Below are 11,166 nucleotides of genomic sequence, written 5' to 3'. Positions count from 1 at the left end.
AACAAATCACCCTATCAACTCCTTTACCAAGAACTTCCCAATTATACCAACCTCCGCGTCTTTGGGTGTCTTGCCTACCCTTGGCTACGCCCTCATATTACTCACAAATTACAACCCCGATCCCGTCCTTGTATTTTTTTGGGCTATCATCCTACCTCCAAGGGTTATCGCTGTCTTGACCCACAAACTCATAAAGTCTACATATCTCGTCATGTCAAATTTGTCGAAAATGAGTTTCCCTACGAGTCTATTTCCTCCTCCACAAATACATCATTCATTGGCGTCCTTCCCCTTTTTCCAACATACTCACAGGGTCCCTCACCACCTTCCCCCACACCTCCACCCACTACCCAACCACCCCTCATCACCCCTTCGACCGTCACCCACAATACACCCGCAACCACCACCCACACTCACAACCAACCCGAACCACCCCATACCCACAACATCTCCAGCCCGATCCGTTTTGGGTCCTTCCCGGCCACCCCCGAATCACCACCGCCCGTGCCACCCCCCAATACTCATCCCATGTTAACCCGTGGCAAAGACGGTATCTTTAAACCCAAAACCTTTCAGGCTACCATACTACCAAATACACCCCTTCCCGATAGTGAACCAACAACCTACTCTGTTGCCTCAAAAAATGCTTATTGGCGTCATGCTATGGATGACGAGTTTAAGGCTTTGACTGATCAGAAAACTTGGGTTCTTGTACCTAAGCCCCATGGGCGGCACCCAGTGGGCTGTAAATGGGTGTACAAAATTAAACACAATGCGGATGGCAGTATTTCCAGGTACAAGGCTCGTTTGGTTGCTAAAGGCTACAATCAGGAGTATGGGCTTGATTACTCCGAGACATTCAGTCCTGTTATTCGGCAGGAAACCATTCGCCTGGTACTGTCACTCGCCGTGCGCAACAATTGGCTCATCAATCAGTTGGATGTTTCCAATGCTTTTCTTCATGGCATGCTTGATGAAACTATCTACATGACGCAACCACCGGGCTATGTTGATCCCCGCTTCCCTCAACATGTTTGCAAACTCCAGAAGTCTCTGTATGGGCTCAAGCAAGCCCCCCGTGCTTGGTACACACGTCTGAAAACGTTCCTCCAGGGACTCGGCTTCACGTGTTGCGTACACGACACGAGTCTGTTTACTCGACATTCAGCACACGGTACAGTCATTCTTCTTGTCTATGTAGATGATATCATTATTACAGGCTCTACTGCAGCTCTCATTCAGGATGTCACTCGAGCTATGCATACTACCTTCAAAATGAAGGACCTTGGCCCGTTACATTATTTTCTGGGAATGGAGGTTTCTCGGACAGGCAGCGGCTTGTTTCTTCATCAGTCAAAATATGCTCGAGATCTGTTGCAGAAAGCTGGACTGGAAAAATGCACCAGTCAACCAACACCGATGGCAGTCTCTTCGTCTACGAATGGAGCCGACACCCCCTTTGCCGATATCACCCACTTCCGCAGCCTCATTGGGGCTCTACAGTATCTGGCCATTACCCGTCCTGACATCCAGTTTGCTGTCAACCGAGTTGCTCAGCGCATGCATCAACCAAGTGAACATGATTACCATTGTCTAAAATGCATTCTCAGGTACATTTTTGGCACTCTTGGTCGTGGTTTACTCATTCGACCCGGGGACTTGGAGCTTCGGGGTTTCTCAGATTCAGATTGGGCGAATGATAAAAATGACAGAAAATCTACATCGGGGTTTCTCGTTTTTTTGGGGCCGAACCTGATCTCCTGGTGTACAAAAAAACAACCCAAGGTCTCTCGGTCCTCGACTGAAGCTGAATACCGCGCCCTTGCTCTTCTTGCTGCTGAGACCATGTGGGTCACATATATTCTTCGCGAACTCCGCGCCACTCACACTGTTCCTGCTCTCTATTGTGACAACAAATCAACCATCTGTGTGGCCAAGAATTCCGTCCTACACACCAGAATGAAGCATGTTGATACCGATTGTCTCTTTGTTCGCGATGAAGTTCAGGCCGGCACCATGACTGTGCAGTATGTACCCACTGAAGAACAACCGGCTGATATTCTCACCAAGCCTCTCCCGAGCTGACAGCACGATTACCTCAGTTCCAAGCTTCCGTTCGCTTCCGCTCAGCTCAGCTTGAGGGGGGATAGTAACAGATATTATTAAATAATAGTATTAAATAATATTAGTATTTACTGTATACTAATCCTAGTCCTATTAGGATTAGTACTCCTTAATCCTAGTCCTATTAGGATTAGTACTCCTTCCTATATCTCCTATATATATCTCCATGTATTCCCTTATTAGGTTAACACTTCATTACAATCAATATTCCTTCAGTATGTAAGTTTTTGTGGGTTCAAAATATATGACAATGCCATTACCACTTATCTATGTAGTTGTTTTTTGTTTTTCAGTTGCATTATGTATGTTGCTTTATCTGCGAAGATGTCTTGATGGTAGGCTAGGCAGATCTTCTGAGTTGTGAATCTCCAGTGATATATCCTTCGAACTAGATTGAGTTGATAGTTTCTAGTGTTGGGAGTGTTTCTTTAATTTTGGTTGTCTACTAAGTTGTACAGACGACGAAATAGCGGAGATCATATAATACTGTTAAGCTGCATTTGTGTAAAGTTGAAAAGCAATTCATAATTTAGATGTTGTAATAATTTGTTGATTGCTACAAAAATGTTGTAAAATTTTGCAGATTGAAGTAAAAATATGCAGATTGCACTTTTTGCTATAAAATTTGCAGATTGTAAATTGCTGTAAAAATTTGCAGATCACAGATTGTTGTAAAAATTGCAGATTGCTATAAAAATTTGTAGATTGCAAATTACTGTAAAAATTTGCAGATAGAAGATTGCAAATTGCTATAAAAATTTGCAGATTGCATTTTTATGTAAAAATTTACAGATTATATATTGATGTACAAAAGCTGTAAAAATTTGCAGATTGCAGATTTTTGTAAAAATTTGCACATTGCATTTTGCTGTTACAGTTTGCAGATTGCAAGTTGCTGTAAACAATTGCAAATTGCTGTAAAAAATGCAGATTGCTAACATTAACAAGATTGCTAACAACTTTTCCGTTACAATCAAGAGATCAACACGATTGCTAACAACTTTCAACAAGCAAAACACGATGACATTACATTAGTTGTAACCTGCAGATTGCTAACATTACATCAACATATAAATGACTACACCACACTACTAGAACAGAGCTACACCAAACTACTAACGACTACACACTAGTAGAACAGAGCTACACCAAACACGATTTTCTGTACACAAGGCTCATCATCACCAACAAGAGAGGAAGAAAATCAGGAACAAGATGATCACATTTACGCGAATGATGAAATCTTCCATGTTGAATGGTTTCTCCCAAATGGTGATTACTGTAGTGGTTATTAGCTTGATATTTTCCCTCATGGACAAGGTAAATATTGGTTGATGGATGTATCTATGTACGTTGCAGATAGGTTTCGTGGGAAAACAATGTGGAGAGGTATATTTAGTTGGCCCTCGAGGGCAATGTACGAGGGCAATTTCAAGACTGGATTTATGGATGGAGATGGTACCTATAGGAGTATCAGTGGGACGCCCTGGTCCTCCACCATCACTAGATCTCAAGTCATCAAAGTTTGATCCTCTAGAGAAGTATTGGACTGGATTTCCAATAGAAGGATCCAAGATCACACCTCCTCATCCGTCTTGTGAATTCAGATAGAAGGATTATTGTCCGAAAGTTTTCAGGTAAGGTTTCATTTCTATTACTTGTTGAAAATGATGACTTTACAAAACATTGAAACTAATGGTCATCCATTGCAATGTTCCTCACGACATTAAAGATGCTATTCGAAGTGGATGTAGCTGATTATATGATATCGATATGTGGTAATGATGCTCTCCGCGAGCTTTGTTCCCCTGGAAAAAGTGGAAGTCTATTCTACTTGACAAACAATGATCGTTATATGATCAAAACAAAGAAGAAGGCAGAAACAAAAGTAAGACTCTAAATAACTGCAATTTTTTTCTGCAAAGATCAGTGCTTCTGCTTCTGAGGAAAATTATTAATTTCAATGCCACCCATTTCCTTTGGTTTATGAATTTGAATTTCCACCTTTTCCTTTTGGATCTTCTTCGATCGGTTTCTTTCCTTCCGAATAAAAATCTAATTCAATATTTTGATTGAGTCATCAATGACACATGACTTGGAAGTTTACTATCGATCCAATCCAATAACCACAAGATAATGAGTTAGGACGACAATATTTGAAGAATCGACGTGACGTCCACCATTCTCACGGGTCATAGCAGTAAGATATTTTTTCTATCAATTCACGCTTACATGTAAGAAACTCATCTTGTTGAGGTAAAAAAAAAGAAGAAGATGTCAACATGGAAACAACATAAAATTTAACAAATCTGATGAAGAAGATGATTTCCAAAAGAGCTCCAAGGACTGATGAAGTTGGGGGAAATTGGGTAATGGATATTTTATTTGGATGAGTTGGGTATTTTGAAAGATGGGTCGGGTGGATCCGGGTGAATAGGTGGTTTGGGTCAAACAAATTTGGCTTTAGTTAATTAATCTCTAACCAATTACAACATTCAACGTAATAAATGAAACAATTAAATATATTGACTAAGTAGTTTGCTAGCCAAAAGGGCATAATAGTTCCCTAAAGGTTAATTCCAAGGATATTTTGAGGCCAAAAGGTAAACGAGGGGTATTTTTGTACAAATCCTAATACTATAAGAGTATTTTAGACCCTTCTCCATAAAATTTTCTATCTCACCGTTAAATTTATTGTGTAGGATCTATAGATTCTTCCCCTGTTTTCCACTCCTTTTTTTGGTGGTGGGGGTGATTCAAAATTTAACCATTTCTAATCAATAGAATAATAGAAGTTTGTAATTGGAATATCTTGAATCAGAATAATATGCACTACACGATTACTTTTTGGGAAGGTTCATCTACATTGATTTGGTTGCCTAATTTCACAAATCTCATAACTTTCTATGACTAAGGTCTCACTAGGTAGGAGGAATATGGGATAACTAATCTTGGGAATAATTTTAGGATGAACTTATTCCATGTTTAGTTGGGTTTAATCATGGTATAAATTATCCCAGAATTAGCTATACCGGGATTTTAGTGTTATTTTTATCCCACATTGAGGGTGGGATAACAATTCGGGATAACTTGTTCCCTAACCAAACATTCCCTAAGAGTTTTACTATCATGCAAAACAGAAGAGAAATATTGTCCAGAAATTGAGTAGGAAGATATTAGTTTTCCATTTCTTATAACATTGTACGCTTAAGAAAGGATTTGCTTCAGAACATGTACATATTTGCAGAGACAGGTTAAGTGCTCACTATATATGTGAAAGTATTTTACCATTTGTTTCTTCCTCTGAATGCAGATGACCGAGGATGATCCTGCTGAAACTAATTTTGGTATGTTATTCAGTTTCTCTCCAAGACAAGCTGAAGATCCCTCCGGTCCAGAAACCACTACTCCAACTTCTAACCTTTGGTCATCACGAGCTAAGAGATGCGTCATCGTCTAAGAAGGTAACTGATAGCTCTGTGTTTCTCTGTTTGCATGTGTGGGGATATAGTTATGTAGTAGCCCCCTGCTCTACCTTCATCCACATGCATTGCAGAACACTAGTTTTTCAGGTGGTCCAGGTCTTCACTAGCGGGTTTCTATTTGAGTTCAAAATTACTTAGTGGTTAAAATGGGATAAATATGAATAAAATTCTTACAGGTCACAAACTAAAGCACAATGTTCATTGACAATGAAGGTCTTCTTTAAAAAGGTATTGAATGTATTGCACGAGAACGGAAGGGTCATGAAACTAGAGTATGCACAAGATTAAAAACAAGAGTGAATTTCCTTGTGTGAAATATGCATTGACGTTAAGGATGCTTCAACTATTTCTTTACTCACATTTTCATCACAATGTTAAGGAACCATACAAGAAAGTTGAACTTAGACATTACTCCGAGCTCATATTGGGCCGTAAGATCCAGTAATTGCACAAACCTCTATCAGATTTTTTAAGGAGCAAAGATTATAGCATATTATTAACCAACACACTACAAAAGGTCCTCCCTCTTCTAGAAGCTGGAAACAACTTTGATCATTTTGATAGCTTTCGCGAAGTTTAAAAGAAAACTCCTCATTTTCTATCCCTAAATCCGAAAGTGCCTTGTACATCATCATATCCTCTTGAAGTGATCCCTATGAGACTTCTAAAATCCCCTAACAAAATTAGTTTCTCAGCACACGTGATAACTCCCAGAACCTTCTCTTTTTTTCTGAAATTGTTTACTTTGTCTACTCTTCAAAAGTCAATACTGAAATTATACTGATCAATATTTACATGATGTACTTAAAATCCGAATATCTTTACTAAATTATGTCTAGTACATCAATTATGGAGATTATATCGTTTGAGTATAATTGATTACACCAAAAATATAGTTGCAGAAGGACCTTTAGTTTGAAATTTTGCATACTATTTTCAACACTTTAAAAAGCTCTAGAGTTCCTTTCCTTCAATATTACCCACCATATACTAGGTGGGATTCTAGGATTGCTTTCTTGCTTCCTCCAAACTTCGGATTACTTCTGTGATCTTGGCAGGCATAGTCCATGACATACCCTTAAGGCTCAAGAATAACTTCCATAGTTTTGTTGTGATCTTGCAGTGCAAAAATAGATGGTTAAGTGTTTCAACAGTTTCCCCACAAAACAAAACATCAAGAACATAATGGTATCCCCCTTTTCATTAAATTGTCTTGAGTCAGTACTTTCTCTTTGGTTAACAACCAAACAAAACATGCCACTTCGAGTGGAATTTTAACCTCCAAATTCCTTTCCATGGCCAGGGACTTTAATTCAAATTGGTGTGGTTCAACCAGTTGTATTCACAACCCACCTTAAAGCTTCCCTTTCGATTGCCTTTCCACCACAAAATATCTTGACCTCCTTCCATTCCATTAAATTTCCCAATGGTGTTGAAAAAAACTTCTACCCTTTGAATCTCCCAATCATTTAATTGTCCTTTAAAGTTGAACTTCCATCCTTGAGGAGTCCAGTGATATACTATGGTCTTCTGTTGGTATAGGAGGATACAAGACCTCTAGCCTACCTTCCTCATGCCAAACATCTTTCCATTATTCTGTTTTCTCTTCATTCATCACTTTGATCTTTGTGTTAGCCTTACTCAGACCACAGAGATCTAATGTATCTTCATACACTTACCTCATATGGTGTAGTCACTTCTTTGGTTATCTTCCTCTTCATATTTGTTTTAATGACTTCCTTCCAGTAGGACTGCTCTTTATTATTGAACTTCCACAACCATTTCATCATAAGGTCTTTGCTTTGATTAACCATATTCTTTATTCCGAGACCTCCATGCTTCTTTCCCACTATCACAACATCCCATTTTAAAAAGTTGTAGCCTCTCCTCTCATTGTTTCCTTACCAAAAGAATTTTCTTCTGATTTTATTCAACCTAGTGATTAAACTTTTGAGAATTGAGAATACTGACATCATATAAGTTGGTAGTGAATCAAGAACAAAATTAATCAAGGTCAACCTGCCACCCCCGGGGAGAGTGTGATTTCCATCTTGCTAACTTCATTGCACATTTTTCAACCACATTGTTCTAGATTTCATATGACAATCTGTTACAAAAATATCAGATTTTGACAAACAATCAAGGATTTCTAGATCATGGGTACTCTTACTACTCCCAAAACAAAGAATATTTTTTGACCTCGTCGTCCAAACCCATTTTCTGTACATATCCCTCCCAAATAATTGGCTTAATGAACATTAAATTATCGTTCACCCTCCTAATTTCTACCGCTTGCTCCTTGAGTTCCTTGTCTGCTAAAAGTCTATTCTATTTCTACTCCTCGGTCTTCTTTAGTACCATAACTTAAATCCATCTACATCCCTGACCTTGGTTCCTACCCCTTTGGTTTATTTTATACAAGCTTTATTGATCTTCCTCTTCATAAGAATCTTCAGTAACTGTATCAAATTCATTGTCAATGTCCCTATGTTTCAAGACACAACTCTCAACCTAGGATCTCCCTTGGTACCATCACCATCCCTGCCCCCGCCACATGACCATAAACTACATCAAACCATGAATCCACTAACTCCGGTTATAGAGTAATCAAGTGTGCAATAAACAACAAAAAATAGGCAACCCATAACGACAAATACCCTGAATCATAATATTGACAGTCACGCAATACGAAGATGAAAACAAATAGAAGTAATAAACCATAGAAATGATATTGTTCAAAGTAGGAACCTAAAAATGCAGTAGTATTTATAACGGTGCAGAAACAAATTCATGAACGTTATATCAGATTAAGGAAATCAGTAAACAAGCAAGCAACAATAAGGGGCTGCGCAATCTGTGACGGAAATATCAGATTTAGACAAACGAATCTAGGATTTCTAGAACATGGGTGCACCACTAAAAGAAGAAGGAAAAAATGTATTGAGTAGGAAGTGATATTAGGTCTTCTAAGTAAATAACTAAATATTTAATTAAGTGCACCATTTAGGCTTTTTGTAGCATGGTTGCTAGTATTTAATATTATTGGGAGGAGGCTTGGAACAGTTTTCACTTATCATGGGGTTTCACTAGAGATCGACCCTTAGCCTGTTCATTTTTGTCTTAGTGATGGATGAGTTGACACGATATATTCAATTTTATATATTATGGTTTTTTTCGTTCGTAGATTACATAGTGTAGAATAACAAGATACACGGTGGAGTTAGCGAATAATTGGAAGTTTTGAGATAGATCTTAGAGAATGAACTTTTCCAGTTAAGCAAAACTTAAACAAAGTATTTCGCGTGTAACTTCAATTAACACTTCAGAAATAGGTGGAAGTGAGGAATGACTCACAAATCCTATTCAAGACAAACATAAGAAACTTCAAGTATTTTGGGTCTATAATTAGAGGTGTATGATGTTGCACATCATATTTGAGTAGGGTGGGTAAATTGAAGGCACGCATCTTTGCGTACTTTGCGATAAATATGTGTTGCTATGGCTTAAAGGTCTGTTCCATAAAGTGGTGGTTAGACCTAGTGTTATCAAAGGCGCTCTTAAGCCTTGAAGTGAGGTTTGAAATGTGTTGAGCGCTTCACCTCGCTTTATATTCAGTTCAGTGTTTTCATGAAGGTTCTAAGGCAAACATTTTCTTAGCCTCTATTGAAGAACTGACACTAAATAATTAATATTTCACTTTATCATAAAAATTTTCAATTTGTTTGGTCATATATTTGTCATTCATATTTATAATTATTAGTCTTGGCTAAACATATATAGTTGTAATCTTTTCTTCCTTGCGCCTTTTTTCGTTGAAGCTCACACTTTATTTGCACTTTGTGTTTAAGCCCTCCACGGACCTTAGAGCTTTTTTGTGCTTTTCTCTTTTGATAACACTGGTTAGACCTACACGGTTGTATGGGTAAGGGGTTGTTCATGTTTATGGTGCATTTATAAACCCTAGGGAGTCGTGAAGAGTGGTGTTTCAGGGGGTACATCATCTAGAAAGTAAGGACGATGATTGTCAAAAGATTAAATAATTGGGAACTAAATGTGCATGGATTGTAGGGATTGGGGACCAAATCCACAATTCATCCTAAATGACCTCAGTTCCTGTTAGAATAATGGCAGATGTAGTGAAAATTAATTAGCATTTGGTTCGACAGATGAGAAAAGTAATGTACTCTATGTTTAACTTTTTAACAAATGCACCATTTTGTGGAAATTCGGGTATTTAGTGTTTATGCATGTAACTCTTCAATATTTATTTGCTGAACATCAGGTAAATGAAGCTTAAGCATAACTGAATCAAGTATCCTATAAAGCATGAGGTTATTGATAAACATAAAAGATGGGATATAGGGGGTGAAAAGAACTTATGCTTGATGGCAGAATGTAGACATGGACCTTGTCTACCCATAAGATCTGATTATGAATGATTCAGTTCAAATCTTGTTGAATTTGTTGATGACCTTTAAGAGTTCGATTTTCTCTCAAAATCTAAAATGTCAGAGTGATGTGATGGGTCATACTATATATAGACAGATATGAATTTGGTAGACTATAGCTTGTCCTTTTATAGAAATTAGTTATTGAACATGTGCAAACACATGTTTTATACCATTTAAACTATACGAACACACAGTCAACTATGAACCTATGTGTAAACATAGTCCATGTCCACATTTCAAAGTTCAAATATGCAACGGCATTCACAGATCAACTTATATCTGAATTTGAGTTTTATTACAACAGAAGTTTTTCATAAATAGATATTATACTTTAAAAAAAGTGAATATGCTGCTAGCTTAGCAATAATACAAAAGGTGTTGGTCAATATTTTTAGCTAAATCAATTATATTGGAATAGATTTACCTGAAGTATAATCTTTTTGTAGTAGTAATCTAACCAAAGAAGGCAACTGAAATAATTGGACAAACCCACCTTATGATACACTTTATAGAGTAATTAACGAAAGTGAAAAGATTGATCAGAATAATCATTGAGAAGATTAAACTATGTACAACCAATAATAACAAAGAAATTTTATATATTAAAATATGAATGAAGATTGTAAAAAGAAGTTACTTTTGGAAGATAAAAGAATGAAAATTTAATGAGTTAAATAAGTTTTAGAGTTCCTACAATAAGTTTTTCTTTGAAAAGCTAAATTTATAGAAAAACTTACGGAAACATGAAAAGACACATGGAAAATTAAAAAGGTCAAATACCTTAAAATAAATATAAAAAAGATAGAGATGAAATTTAACCTTAAAATATACATGAATCTACTTTAAATTCTTGTCTTTAAGGAATAATTACTCATTTGAACTTTTTTAAAAATTTGTGTGAGAAATTTGAAAGGTCAAGATATTGAAATCAGATTAAGAATATTAAATACACATATATGAAAATTATATAAGTTTTAATTTAGTAGAGGGGCAAAATGGTAATTCAACTTTTTACTTTGGAGCTTCCCACTTATAATAATAATAATAATAATAATAATAATAATAATAATAATCATAATAATCATAATCATAACAATATATATATA

The 11,166-nt window shown here is 36.8% G+C and overlaps 1 pseudogene; it reads left to right on the top strand.

Annotated features, from left to right (window-relative positions):
* The first annotated feature begins 5,447 nt into the window (after positions 1–5,447).
* LOC107030136 overlaps positions 5,448–11,166 on the top strand; it is a 39,663-nt pseudogene continuing 33,944 nt past the window's right edge.

The sequence above is a fragment of the Solanum pennellii genome, chromosome 9 (genome assembly GCF_001406875.1).
Source record: "Solanum pennellii chromosome 9, SPENNV200".
Taxonomy (NCBI): Eukaryota; Viridiplantae; Streptophyta; class Magnoliopsida; order Solanales; family Solanaceae; genus Solanum; species Solanum pennellii.
Note: the sequence above shows the minus strand (reverse complement) of the source record. Positions and strands in the feature narration are given on the sequence as shown.